At 34.7% G+C, this 15,655-nt stretch overlaps 1 protein-coding gene across 5 annotated transcripts in view; it reads right to left on the bottom strand.

The window, feature by feature from the left end:
- Nucleotides 1-15,655, bottom strand: part of LOC120417976 (zinc finger protein 768-like) — a 92,828-nt gene that overhangs the window by 27,247 nt on the left and 49,926 nt on the right. For 4 of the 5 annotated variants that reach the window (XM_052709116.1, XM_052709115.1, XM_052709113.1 and 1 more), the window contains exon 2: nucleotides 13,741-13,778. The exons of the other annotated variant lie outside the window; for it this stretch is intronic. The gene's annotated coding sequence lies outside the window, so the exon portion shown is untranslated. The remainder of the gene's footprint in view (nucleotides 1-13,740; nucleotides 13,779-15,655) is intronic. 5 annotated transcript variants of the gene reach the window in all.

The following is a 15,655-nucleotide window of genomic DNA, read 5'->3' as shown; positions in this document are numbered from 1 at the left end:
TTTTAAAGGGTCCAGGAATACCAAGATTTGGTATTGATACCAGAGAAAGGTAGTATTACGCATTTCCCTTGTTATTTACCCATGCTCGGGTGAAACAACAAAAAACTTTTTTCCTGATAACATAACAAAGGATATACAGCAATACCATTTGAAAAAAGCCTGAACCGAAAAAAAGTTCTCCGATCGGGTTCAACATTTTTCTGGGAGTTCCTTGGCCAAAATAATTAGACCCGTATTTTTTCATTTGGCCATTAGGGAAAAAACCACTGTTTTTGTCAAAAAATCATATCTCCGCGTCATTTCATCCGATTTTAGCTGTCTTAGACGCAAGAGAAAGGTGATTAGTTTGGCTATTTGAGAAAAATAGTAAGAAGTTTCAAAAATCTAGTTTACCATTTGAAAAGGTCGTATGAAAACTTAAAATGACGTTTTGACCGTGTCTGGACCAAAGAGCCTATGTCTGAAAATATTTTTATCGGATTCCTCGGAAAATTTCGCTAACGTATTAAATAATCGGCGATGTCGAACCGTACGGTTTCAAGATATGATTTTTTTTTAAATAAAAACTGAGTTTTTCGACGCATCACGCGCAAAAACAGGAAAATGACGAAATCGGCAAAAAATAAACTTTTTTCACTAAAACTACGATTACTTAAAAAATTTAGCGATGGCCTATACATGTTAGGGTATCAAAAGTTGCGTATTTTGATTAACTGCAAATAACAAGTATCGTAAAACGGGGTGACTTTGATAGGTTTGAGATTTTTCCGTAAGATGAAAAGTGCAAATACAATACGTACGGAATGGTCTGGAATCATATTGACCATGGCAGAGTAGTGCTCAAAGTACCTCAAAAATAACGTGTAATAAAATTTTGGAAAATTAAAATGTTAGTTAGGCCGTTGCAAATATTTTTCAAAGTTTATGTCGCCCCCCTTCAAAATTGGTCCGAAAAATCAGGGAGCAAATTTTTTTTTTCAAAAATCTTTAAAATTTTAATGAAAATAGAAGTCAAATCAACTTAAAACAATCTAAAACGCATTTTTCTACATTTATAATCATATTTAGCATGTTTGGGCTGAATTAAAAGTATTTTGAATTTTTATGAAATTCCAATGTACAGCACCGCAAAAACTTTTTTTTTGCAAAAAAATAAAAATAAATTTTCGTCAATACTTAGGTATTTTGGAAACTAATGATTGCAAAACAACTGGGCAGGTGTAAAATGCATTTTTAAACACTTTGTTAATTGAAATATTGAAACCATGGCTCGTAAATTCAATGTTTAATTTTTTTTTATTTTTTTTATTTTGAATGGGGAAACGGAATACATTTCGGATTCTAGAGACAAATTTCTACTTGGAGAAGGTAAAATAAATTTGTAGATAATAAATATCATGTGTTTTTGAAACATAATTAAAAAAAACCCCATATTTATAGGCATTTTCAGTTGAACAAATTTCTTTTAAAATGTGAAAACTTTTGATTCGTGATCCGAAATTAGATTAAAATGCATTGATAATTTTATATAATTTTAAAAACAAAGCTAGTTTTTAACGAATTTCAGGCAAAATCAAATTTTTAGCAATAATAAGATAAAAAGCATATAAACTTAGTAAACAAAATATAAACATTGATTTTTCTTCCTAAAAACTATATAAAACAACCTTTGAGATGGTTCCTTTGACGTAAAAATATAGTTTGAACACCTTAAATCTGGTTTTAACAAGAAAAACTATGACTATCAAAGCCACCCCGGAATTCAAACGAAGAATTTTTAGCGTAACTATTTTTTTAAACACTGATGAAAAAACTTTTTTTCAAAAACAGTGCATGGACGTTGTGTGGCCTACTCCATGACACGTTTTCAAAATAATTATCTTGAGAATAATAACAGTTAGAAAATATTCCAAAAATAAATCGAAATCCTTACAATGTCAACCCAATTTACGATAGTATCTTTCTCGCAAAAAAAGCGAATTTCTGGAAAAAAAAAATTTAGAGCAGTTTCATTACTGTGTGCCATTTTTTAATCATTTTATAGTGTGAAATAAAATAAAATTAAGAATTACATTTTCTAAACCAACAAACCACCCTAATGTCCAAAAATGCATCACGTGCTATCAAAAACACACACACTCTACAGCCCAATTTTGGTGCTCAACCTGTCCAAGATCAGCCGCGTAAGCCGACGACCATCGGCGAGTAATTCATGCTGGACCGTGAGAAAAATTCCCCGTACTGGACCAATCCACCCCGCCAAAAAGAAAGCGCATCGAATCATAAGTCCACAATGCAATGGACACAATGAATTCGGTGCGCTGTCCTTTAACAAAACTTCTCTTTATTTATTTTGTTGTTGTTACTTATTCTGCTGGTTGAACAAAAAGGTGATAAATCTACGCGTCGGTCGTAATTAATGAAGCGAGGATTAATTTTTAAGGATCCGCAAATTAGCTCGCTTATTGCCTGGATCGGACTGATAATTTCGCACAAAGAAAAAAAAAAAAGGTTCGCAACTGACCGGATCGCACCGCACAGCGGGTATTCCGACCTCTTTGCGCAGAAATACGGAAGGGTCAGTCCAGCAGCGCCACCGTCATCTGAAGTGACTCTTCCCACCGGGAAGTTCACAATTCGGCAGCCACGATGGTCAACAAAAAACAACATGAAAAACAATGTTCAATTTATCATCCGGAGTCAGCAGGCAAAAAAATCCATTAATTACGTACTATTTCATTAATTCACAAGTCGAAATATAATAAAAATGTGATTTTCAGTAGCATTCGACAGAAAACAGCATGTACGCGGGAGTTGTAGGGAATTGATTGAACCAGCAGGGCCATGAGGATGGAAACCCATGCTTGCATGCAGATCTGAGGGCTTGGTCAGAAGCCCGTGTGAATCCTTTCACTGCATAGGATGTCCGTTATCAGTGCATGCCCTGAATGGGCCATTAGGGTGTAATATGGTTGTATGAAAAAAAATTGTCCAAATTTAATGAGCACAGCAACTTTTTTGTTCCTTTTGGGGTCCTAAACAACTCCCCAAAGTTAGGGAACGATTGATTTAGTCCTCACTTTGCGCAAAGCGATTCAATTTTAAATGGGAATTTGTATGGGGAAAACCATTTTTTGGATTTTGATATTTATAAATTTCACGCATCACGTTGTACTTAAACCGGATTCATATTCGAATACTCTGAAAGATGCTCTACAACTTTCCGAAAACGCGTCTTCTTTCAGGGGCAAGTTAGCACCATACTCTCTTCGGTGGAGTCGGGTCTTTTTGGGAACCTGGAGTCGGAGTCGGAGTCGTCAAAACTCGAGGTGGAGCTGGAGTCGGCTAAATTTTATGAGCTGGAGTCGGAGTCGGAGCCGGAGTTGAAAATTTCTAATAAACCCGGAGTCGGTGCTGGAGTCGGAGTTATCTTAAATTCAATATAATTTTAAAACTTTTTTATTGTTCAGTTTTTGTTATAATGCCAATAAATTTACAAAACTTTTATGTACCTATTTTTTTAAAAACCGCGTAATGATTTTTTTTTTCAGTTAATTTATGTGTTGGTTCGAGAGATTTATCAGGTGCCACTTTGTTTTTGAAGCAATTTCAATTTGGTTGGATAGCTCTGACTGTGTTATTTCAATAACCCATGTTTATAATTTCATCACTCATAAAATAATAAACAATTTAAATTGTGAACGTTTTTTTAAATATTCAGTTGATGCTTGACTTTTGCTTGTCATTATGAATTCTTTCAATTCAAATTTCACCAAATTTCACAAAAACAAAGAATCATTTTTTGTTTGTTTTCTACAATGAGATTTAGTCAATTTCGCACAACTTTCTAGAACAAAACTAATTGTTTTACCCATATGCTGACGAGATACAGGCTTGGGATCAAGTCTCCCCGGGGATCAAGTCTCCCCACTCTCCCCTATTAGTACTTAACTAACTTTTTTTAAAACATTGGTAAAATTGGATTGAGTTAGGAGCGAGTGCTTACCCTGCCAAACATACGAGAATCTCCCCTATATCAATCGAACTCAACATGCTCATTTTGTATATAAATAAAAAAAACCAAAGGTCGTGTTATCAATATTTGAAACTGACAAAAAAATGTCAAAAATAAATTGCAACTGATTTTGAAATCATAATTGAATATATAAAATTTCTCGATTTCCTTAATGTTTACTATTTCTCTACAAAAATCTAAAAGTGTGGATCCTTACAAATATCGTTGAACAAATCTAAAAATTTCTCTCGTTTCTCTTTGTTTCGTCGTTCTAAATGAAAAAATGACCCTTCTGGGTCAATGTAGATTCGAAAAGTACATTAAATTTCCCATTAAATAACATGTTCTAAATTTTTTCACACTTGAGTAACGGAAAATGGCAGAGTTTTTAAAACTTTTTTGATGTTTTTTTCGAAATGCCGATTACGCCATCGAATCGGGCGTCTAATTTTATAAAAAAGTCTCCAAATTTCTATCTGATCACCGTTTCAGGCTGCAAATGATTGAAAAACACCTCTTTTTTCGCATGTTCAAAAATGGAAGGGGTCGTACCGTATCTCTGTCACGAGATATCAAAAAATGGACGTCAGATTCGTGATCAGGGATAAAAGTTAGCCCTTAGGACAAAGTTTCACGCAAATCGAAGAGTGGTCGGGGCAACTGATGTGTGAGTTACAGTCGACTGTCTGGTTGTCAATATCCAAGGGACCGTCGAGGAAGAGAATCATCAGTTTACAGAACGATACAAAATGAAGACTCGATTGAATTTTTTTTCTTGATACCCAGCTATGGGAGAGAATCATGGCAACGTCCATCAAACAAAAACAAACTAATGTCAAACACCCTTCAAAGCTTCGTTTCGCCAAGAAAAATGTCTATGCAAGCCATGAGAAAGTGAAATTATTGACAACCGGAAGAGATTTTTAAAGCAAACAGAATCCAAGGGACCGTCGAGGAAGAGATCCTTCAAGCAAGGGAAAATATCGAGGAATGAAGATAATTGAAGTATGCAGATTGAAGGGACTAAAGAATTCATCGATAGATGGAGAATTATTGATATCGAGAAGATCGACAGCCAGAGAGTCGACTGTAGTAGAGAATCACCCAAAATAGTTACGCAAACTGTTTATTTTAATACCAGGTGACTTTGATAGTTACTTAGTGTCTTACAAATTACAGCCTAAATGTAAGCAAAATGAACAATTGTCCATACAAAAAAAACGTTTTTGTATGGAGCGTGGACAATCGCCAGACAATCGGAGTCGGCTAGAGTTGGCAGGCCGGAGTCGGAGTCGTATGAAGCTGCAAGCCGGAGCCGGAGTTGAAGTCGGAGTCGGCTTAACACAGAAAGCCGGAGTCGGAGTCGGAGTCGTCTAAAACATGACTCGACTCCGCAGCCCTGTGTTTAGGACCCCAAAAGGAACTAAAAAAATGCTGTGCGGTAAAATCGATTTTGATATTATTTTAGATGTACATAATTTTTTTAAGATGGCTATAACATCAATGTTGACGATGTTACAAAATGGGTTTCTTTGGCAATCAATGCTTTTTTACTAAAAATTGGCAATAAAGTTGTCAATTTTGAGAAAAAAAAGCTTTGGGCTGGAAGAAAAAAATATCTTCTCCTTTTCTTCTTCTTCCCTCTCTCCCCCTTTTGGGGGCGATTTCTGTGTGAGTTAGCTTTGAATTACCCTTACAGTTTGTAGAATTGATATTTTTGGAGATTTTTTAGATTATGAACAAGTAAGGATAGTCAGATAAATCTATTTTTAATAAAGTGACAATTGTTTTTTTTTATGAATAGTCAGTGGTATGAATAATATTTAGACACTATCAATGTTTGACCCACTTAAGCTCATCGGTCCACCCTACCATCTTAGCCGAACATTGGTAGACGCCAGCTTAACCCCAAAAAATATCAAAGAATCACGCAAAAAAGGGACCAGATCCTGTCGAACCACGACTGGATGTGTCAATTAAGCAAAACATGTGCCGCCAGCCAGCTTCGGTTCGGTTTCTTTTTCGCCCGTAAGGATCCCCAGCCCTGTCCGGTTTCGTCGTGCCGTGTTTGAAGTGTGCCGCCCAATTAATCCTGGTCCAGCAGCAGTCGTCCAAGCCAGCACACGCTCAAGTGTTTTTATCATGTGTCCGAATCAGCCGCGACCTGCAAAGTGCGTGTCCACCCCTCCCGCAAAAAAAAAAACCTTCGACCGCCCCGTTTTGTTCAGGCCGTGGCGTTATTGTTCGAGGCAACAAGTTCAACATTTTACGGGCCCATCGCTGGGTCCTTTTGTCTGGCGAGGTGCCTGTCCTGACCGAGCAATAACTTAATCCGATGGAGTTTGGCCGGAGACGTCGATTTTCTTTCGTTTTTTTTTCGGGTTGAGATGGTCTTGGCCGCGGAGGAAAGCATTAATCAAGATACATAATTACCACGATTCGGCTGTCACGAGAAATTTATACCACCATGGACCGGGTAGACCGAAGTCAGAGCGCAGAGTGGAGAGGTCGGTACCGTGAAAGGGAGTGAAATTGAACTCAACCCAGCTTTTTTCTAAAATTCGCTGTCATTTAAAAAATGAAATAAAAATATTACAGTGATTATTAAATTTTGATGATTGAAAATATTCATATTTAAAATATAAACATACAACAAGTTTCGTCAAAGAGATGAGAAATACTCTTTGGTTTCGTTTTAAATCATTATAGCTTTGAATATAAAAAATATATTTTGACCTTGACTAGAGCCGAAGGACAACACTTTCAATTTCAATGGCAGAAATAAGAGCTTAACTAATTTTCAAAATATGTTAGCTTAAAGTATTTCAAAATGATTTATAATTTATTTAAGTTATTTTTTTTTTCATTTTGGTACGTAAACTAAGGGGGAAGGGGAACATTTTTTCGAACAATTTAAAAAATTTAATGGACATAGAAGTCTTATTAACTGAATTTTGTTTGCACTGATAATCAAATTAAGCATGTTTTGGCATGTTTAAAAATATTTAGAATGTTTAATACTTAATCAATACTTAGATATTTTGGAGACTAATGATTGCAAAAAACTGGGTAGGTGTATAATGCATTACAACACAGTTTTCCCTTTTAATATTGAAACCTTGGCTCGTAATTTAAATTTTTAAGTTTGTTTGCCCATAAATTAAAATAGTTGCAACGGCCTTATGCTACCACCAACAATATGTTTTTAAATGAATCTGAGTTGTTCTCTAGAATTTCACCTTTTGTAGTTTTTTTTTTAATTTGGATGGAACTTTGTCTATGTCTTTCGATTTGGTGTGTTCAGCATAGCTTTTTGCTGAGTAATTTTTTGTTTGTTTTATTTTTGATTTTTCTCTAAGACGCAACGGCCTTATGTTACCATCAACAACATTTTTTGTTTTTATGAATCTTAAATTTCGCCATTTGTAGTTTCTTTTTTATTTGGATAAAACTTTGTCCATGTCTTTCGGTCTGGTGTTTTCGGCAAAATTTTTTGCTTAGTAATTTAGATAAAAAACTGGTATACAAAAAACTTCGATTTTTATTTGACTTTATATCAAATAAATTCCTGAAATTTGTTTTGTTAAATTTTAGATTTTTCGCTAGAGTTTGCAATGAAATTTTATACCGGACATATAAATTTAGAAAAAAAACTTTTTTATCTTTTTTATATCTTAAATATTGCAAAACAAAATTTTAAAATACAGCTTTAAAGAAAAAACAAATTTTATTTTTTAAGTGCACTGTTTTTAAGTTATTGGCCTTTAGAGAATTTTTTTTTTCAAAAAAACAAAAACTCAATTTCTTGCTAATGAATCATACAGTCATGCCCCGGTTTTGCACCGCATATGAGGGATGCAAAACCGAGGCGTACATAACTGAAGCACAGAGCTTATGGGTTTTGGGTTACATGGGAGACATTGGCTATAATCCTATGAAAAATCATCCAAACTTCATAAAGTTATAGGTTTGTGTTTATATTGCATTTATCGATAGCACAAAAATACGTATTATTCCTGAATTTTGAAAATGCAATTTGATTTTTCATACATTTCGAAGTAGTAACACAAATGTTTGGAAATACTCAAATGGTTCACAAAACTTCGTTTTTCGTAAAAATACTCAAAATTTATGCTTTTGCTACAGAATGAGTATGAAATGATTGGGAATTTTTCATACGTCCCGATGGATTTTACTAAATGCTCAAAATTTTCACAAAACTAAGTACTTTCGAAAAAAAATATTAAAAATTATGTTTTTTTACTATATGGGTATCAGATGATCGGAATTTGTTTTGTAAAACAACAGAATTTTTAGGTTTTTTTTTGAAAATATATATTTGAAAATATATATATATTTTTGAGAAAATGTATGAAAAAAATCTCGCTCTTTATAACCATATTGTAGAAAAACTGAAATTTTAGTATTTTTTTTGGAAATACGTAGCTTTTTTAGGATTGTAGCCAATGTTTCCCAAATAGCCCAAATCCCATGAGTTCCATGCTCCAGTTAAGCACTGGGCCGTGGCAGCTGAACGAATCATAACCTGGGCAATGCAAAACCAAGGCGTGCAAAACCGGGGAAACTAACTATTAAAAACAACGAATTTCTAAACTGAATTTTAAAATTTGTAGGTTACACATATAATAATTTATAAACAATAACAATAATTCAATAAGTATGAGAGCCTGAAAGTCTTAATTTAATTAAAAATACTTAATATATTCCTAATAGTTAACAATCAAAAAATAAGGGGGAAGCGGAACATTTTTTCGAACAACTAAAAAAGAATAGAAGTCTTATTAACTGAAAACCATTTTGTTTGCATTGAAAATCAAATTTAGTATGTTTTGGCATGTTTAAAAATATTTAGAATGTTTAATACTTAATCAATACTTAGATATTTTGGAGACTAATGCTTACAAAACAACTGGGTAGATGTATAATGCATTACAATTTGTGAAGTTTTTTTTCAATGAAAATGTGAACTTTAGGTAATAATTGAAAAAAATAAACAAGGTTCTTCAGAAAAATATTGAATTGCATTTTTTTTAAATTCAGTTTATGAGAAATCCCAAAAAAATAAAATTTTCGAATAACCCAAGTAACAACACATCACGGTGCCCAATTCAACGCAATGGTTTGTTTCACGTGGAACTCCGTGCCTGCTAAGATCTGCTTTTTACGATCGCCCACACGTCTCATTCTTTATTGTTGTAGCTTGCGTATATTCTTCTTTTTACACTCAGTAACACCTGAGGTATCATCAGCACCTGAGGGGAGGACAAATTCAGCGTGTGTTGCACTTTTTCAGAGTGCAACGAATTTCGCGGCCTTGCCTTGCGGATTGACACCGGCCCCAGGCGGTGGCGTACTTTAAGCGGATTTATTGGTCCCACGGACTCTCTGTCTGTCTCTGCTGGGCAGATGGTTGAATGGCTCAATTTAATCCTTTTTGGGAGACGCGGGCGCGCTTAATGGAACCCTTCAGTCAATCTTTTGCTGATAGGCGGCCGGAGAGTGATGGCCGAGCTTTCGTGTCACCTTCGACATAATTCCGTTGATAAATCGAAACTTTTAAGAGTTTATGGTAAGATGGCGCGACAAATTGAAAAAATAATATTTGATTACATCCTTATGCTAATATCCTGGAATACAGTTATGTTCCTCGGCAACTTCCGATGCTATCAACCCCCGGCGCATAGCATAACACATAACGGATGCACATAAAGCATAGAATACATAACGTGGCACGTCCGATTTTTTTTAGAAAAGACCGTGACCATACATCTCCACAGCAACAGAGTAAAGTTCGGTACATATTTCCAAGTTTGTTTTGGCTACCCTGCTTGCTTGCTGCACATGCACCTTGCACATAGGACAAAAAGTGCCGATGACGCGCGCTGAAGCTGCCCTTGTTTCGTTCTAGTTTTTGAACACAAGAAACAGACGCAGAGCAAAAATCTGAATGGAATTCAAATTGGGTCGACATTGCATTGGGGAGGTTTTGTTTTTCTCGAAAATCGGCCTTTTGGACGACGACGACGTCACGAGTGAGTGAGTGCGAAAGACATGACTCTTCTCGGCCATCACTGAATGGGGGAGGACCAGAATATCTAGGCCATGACACGCCGGTGACCTCCGGTCTAGGGAGAGTGTCGTCTATCTTACGTGGCAAACGGTGACATGGTGGTCAAGGTTAATTTTGAACAAATTGAAAGTACCGTAAACTGGGGTGACAGTGACTTGGCTAGTAACATCTCAACAAGTATTTTCTATCAAATTTTGAAGAAGTTGAAAAGTTAGTTAACTTTAACGGTGTACATCAACTAGATTTTTGTTACACGCATGTTTATATCTGCAAAACTACGATAACTATCGTTATATATTTTTTAATCCACTAAAGAGCTGTCGGGTTCGGTGGTGTAGTGGCTCTTGTATTGACTATGAGTAGCTGTTGAACGACAAAGTGATAATATGCCAAAATTTGTTCGAGAAAAATAAATACATATGGGTCATTCCAGGTCAACTGTTTACACTTTTGGACTCGACCTTCACCGATTTGGACCAAACTTGGAGGGAACGTTCATCTATCGATAGTTAACAGAAATCCCAAGTTTGGTGCTGATCTGACCATCCCTCTATTTTTGGCACCGCCCTCTTTTTTGACAATTTTCTAAAAAACTTTTTTTTCTTTTAATCATAGCTTTGCAAATACTTGATTAAAAGACTTTCTACAAGTTGCATTTTATAGAAAATTGTCCAAGGAATTCGATAAAAATAAATTTTTAACCCTCTTTTGCTTTAGTACCGTAAAACGGGGTGACTTTGATAGCCGGGGTGACTTTGATAGGTTTGCGATTTTTCCGCAAAATGAAGAGTACAATTGAAATACGTACGGAATGGTTTAGAACCATATTGACCGTGATAGAGAAGTGTTCAAATTACCTCAAAAGGTACTTTTCATAAAATTTTGAAAAGTTTAAAAAGTTAGTTAACTAACCGACTTTTTAGCAATTTTACCTAAAATTTGTATGTTTTTTGTTAAAAAGCTTATAAACTTAGTAAACTAAATATAAATATGGTCTCATGATATTCTCTATTTAAATAAGTTCAAATCGGAAATTTTTATACAATTTTTCACTATGAGCAAAAACATTTCTATTTAATTTAATTGAATAAGAATTATTGATAAAGATTTTAAAATTTCTTGGCAATTTAAAAAATTGGCAGTCCGAGTTACAGCAAACAAACTGAAAAAAGAAACATCAAACCGTTGGCACGCCAGAAATAGAGAGCCTATATGGAGAGGCGAAATGTCACTCTCAGGGTTCCAATCGAACTGTCAAATCGGGGTTCCAATCGAGCAACAAGATCATACAAGGACAAGGTCGGAATCAATTAAAAATAATTTTGGCAATAAAACGAGACTTTTAACAATCACAAGTATTGTAAAACTGTTGTTGATAATAATCTGGTAGTTTTTGTTATGTTTGGGCTTGTTCGGTACAAGAAAAGTGCAAACACCAAAGAAAAACTACAAGTTTTTCAACCTTAAATTTGAATGACCTTGGGTGTTTGAAATTTCTCCCTGAACATTTCATTTCCCTATGTAGGTCTCTAGGCAGAAAGTGTCAAAGACATTTATATTGTTTTTAAAAACTATAGCAATGTGTGTAATTATGTGTGTGAAAGTGACCAAAATTGTTACTCAGTTTTCTCAGCACTGGCTTAACCGATTTTGGTCGAATTTTGGAATTCGATTCTGTTTAGGGTCCCATATGTACCTATTGATTTTTATGAAGTTTCGGTAAGTAGTTCAAAAGTTATGTATAAAAATGTGTTTTTGCATATATCTGGATCTCATTTAAATGTATATGAACTATGTCCGGATCCATCGTCCGACCGTTGGTTAGTTTATCGAAAGACTTTTCCAACGAGTTAAAATCATTAAAGATCTGGCAACCCTGTCTCGAGATATGCCAATTTATGTGATATTTAATATATGTAAACTATGTCCGGATCTATCTCCCGACCCATCGTTGATTAATTATCGTCCAAACAAATTATAACACCAATTTTTGGTAAAGAGTGAGGAAGGCTCCAACCACATAGGTGGATTAAGTTATCTTTTAAATTAAATGGCACGTACCCATCTTTTAAAAAAGTATTTTGTAACAATACCTTAAAGCTGCCATTTGCCATATTCGTAAAAAAAAAATCGATTTTAATTTAGCTTTTCAACTAAAAACTGTGAACAAAACTTTATTTGGGAAGATTTGTAATTTTTCCAACTATTTCAAAAATCATAACTTATTAAATAAGTACTTATTTTTTCTGGTTTATCCTAACTTTCAACTAAGCAGGAGACACATTATTTGATCAGAAAATTTCTTCAAAAGATTAAACAATCAAGAAATACTTTGAAGGTTAAATTCTTATGAATATAAAAAATATTTTTTAAATAAAAATCATCATTTGATATCCTTTGAAAAGGTCATATAAACATAGAAAATCACATTGCTTAAAGGACTTGTAAAACACATTAAATTTATTTGTTTTAGTAACAAATTTCTTTTCTTTTTATTCAACAAATGAACAAAGCTGATCTCTAGGGGACTACCCTGCAGGGAAAAATATTAACCTTGGTCCGGATTTTCAACCCAAGTCACTCGCTCTGTTGCGACTTTGGGCCTGCTGAAGGATGGGATTTATTTACTTTGAAAACGTGCATGGGATCAACATTTTTTATTCGAATCTTGAACTGAACCGGGGGAGAAGGTAATAACAAAAAGATTCAAGCAATTGAGAATAATCACGAAGTAGTTTTGTAAGCCTCGGTAGAGGTTGCGATAGTTGACCTTATTTAAGTAAAAAATCAGATAATTAATAAAAGATGACCTCACATTTTAAAATCGGATAACAACTTAATTAAGCAATTCCTGCACTAAAGTACACTATTTATGGGGTCCGTTTAAATTAACAAGCATTAAAAGCGAAATTTAACACACATTTCGAAGAGATATAGTCCCAAAGAGTCGCACAGGTTCACGCTGAACTCGCGCGGAGAGGTCGGCCGCCGGCGCTCGCGAGCAGTCGCATGCAAATTATAAACACAAACAAAAATAAGAATCAAAATAAACGACACTGTTTACGTTGGGAGTGTGAGTGCGTGTGCGCGAAGCTGTGGGTGGAATATAAAATCTCAAGAAAGAGTGTAAAAATGCCTGCCAGTCGAAGTGACCAGAAGAAGAGTAAGCAAATCGCGCGTAAAAAAATGAAAAGAAATACTGTTTTGAGGAGGAAAGGAGAGGAAATAAAATCTATAAATATATGCGCAAAATGCAGCCAAGTTCTTGCAAGTTCAACCGAGTATGTTGTCCAAGATCAGTGTTTTTTGGCACGCAATGTTATGAACTTGTAGACAGCGTGTGATGCGGCGATCGTTGGATCGCGCCAGAAAAACAGCTGACCGAAAGTAAATTTGTAAACATTCATAAAAGTGTATTCGATGATATGTTGGTTGATATTGTTAATTCATTTATTTTTTTTTTAAATTAGCTCCTATAAACATATGAAACACAATAGTTTATATGACCTTTAAAAAAACTCTAGATATAAGCCATTTATGCGAAAATGGAGTCAGTTGAACCCAGGAATAAATTTCATAAGGCATCACGATCATCAAAACTAGATAACAATTAAATAACAATAATAATACTTACAAGGTTTCAATGTTGTTTTCTTCTCCAATAGTTTTTTACTGTAAAAAATGAAAATAATAAAACAATTATTTTAAAATTCAATTGACTGGTTGTGTCAGATGGGTCATACAAATTTCAGCATTTTCATAACTATGACCAAATCTGAAGACGGTAGATTTTTTATGTTCTTTGTTGTGCTTTGGATTTTTAATGAGTCTCCTATAAATATATTTTTTACTTATCTTTTTATAACATGGCTTAAAAAGTTTAAAAAATGTAATTGGAAATGTCAAAATGAAAAACGGCATCGAATAAAAGCCATCCAGTCAACATTAAACTTTATGTAAGTTTTGAATTTGATGTTTTATCTTAAAAATATTTTACGAGTTATCATTAAGTCACTACCGCAACTGAGGAAAATCAGGAATACAAGCGGAATAAAAATATGTTATTTTAGAGCAATAAATCGGAGTTCTAATTATTTAATTCTGGTCCTGTTTTAACCAAAATATATAAAAATGATTTTAACGGAACGGAATCGACGTAACACCTTATAATGAGGCCCTCTTAAACCTTGCGGTTTCGTCAACGGATCCACAGGCGTGTATCGTTCTTTTTGCGACAAGACTCCGCCTCCCGGGTCTCCTAAGTGTGAAGGTATGGGCACGGGGAGAGAGCACCGAATACCTATATTTACACTTAGAATTTTTTGCGTCCGCCCCGGGATTCGAACCGGCGACCTCTGGATTGTGAGTCCAATGCGCGGTCCGATTGATCCACACAGGCAGCTAGTTAAATTCGTTACATCAGTCTGAAAACTGAGATAAAATAAAATAAGTCCCAAGATTCGGGAACTCCCGGTTTTCAAAAAATCCCTGATATTTTGTTCTAGGAATTTCCGGGATGGACGGACACACAATATTCTGGGTTAGAGATCCTAATTTTGATAAAAATATAAACATTTGACGTGAAAATTTGGTGAAGACTTCTTTTTTTCGAGTACATCAGCCATGCTATATATATCATTTTACCGAACTTCGGTTGTACGATGAAAAATGATGAACTTTATTACCGAATTTCGGTCATCTTCAGTTTACCGAACTGTTCAGTAGTTAAAAAATTCGGTAAACTTTACCGAATTCGGTAAAAAAATCTAAGTCTGTGGCTTAGCTTTATATTTCTTTCTTATTCCACCCATGTGCTTAATCAAATGTCTGAGATACACGGGGTGAATTCGGACAGCTGTTTTAGCCTTGTTACTACTACAAACACAGCACAAAAAAAAATGCATCGTTTTTCCAATTTTAAGCTATTAAGTGCTCTAGAAACTGCTGTACACTTACAGTTTTCTATCCAATTCGATAATCATACCGATTTTTAAACTGCTCAATAGTTCGGTAAACTGAAAACTACCGAATTTGGAAAAATCTTACCGAAATTCGGTAAAAAAGTTGATTTTTGTTCATCTTACTACCGCTTTTCGGTATAATTTAATTCACTTTGACAGATGGTTTACCGATCTAAACATTACCGATTTTTTAACTACTGAATTCGGTAAAAAAAAATCTAAGTGTGTATCCCTCGAACCTTGACCCCACTCATTCGACAACTCAATTTCACTGAGTGACGCTGTGCATCCCCTCCCTCACTACCGGAAAAGAGAGTCAGTTTTTCATCTCTTTTTTCCTCTCTCACCTTGCTCCACCAACACTCATGCAACAGTGTGTGTGCCGTCATCAGTGATGATTGTTATTTTTGGCGTGTTCGCTCGGGCTTTTCTTCTCCATGCCTTTTTTATCTACTTTAACACAACTTTTTTCGGGTTCTTTATTTTTTTTAAAGATTTTCTAGGATTAAATAAAAAAAAACAACAATACTTTTTTTTACATTTCATTTTTATAAATGAAGTTATAAGATCAAAAGCATCACATTTACC

Source organism: Culex pipiens, chromosome 2, assembly GCF_016801865.2.
Source record: "Culex pipiens pallens isolate TS chromosome 2, TS_CPP_V2, whole genome shotgun sequence".
In the NCBI taxonomy this organism is placed as follows: Eukaryota; Metazoa; Arthropoda; class Insecta; order Diptera; family Culicidae; genus Culex; species Culex pipiens.
This window is presented reverse-complemented; position numbering and strand designations above follow the sequence as displayed.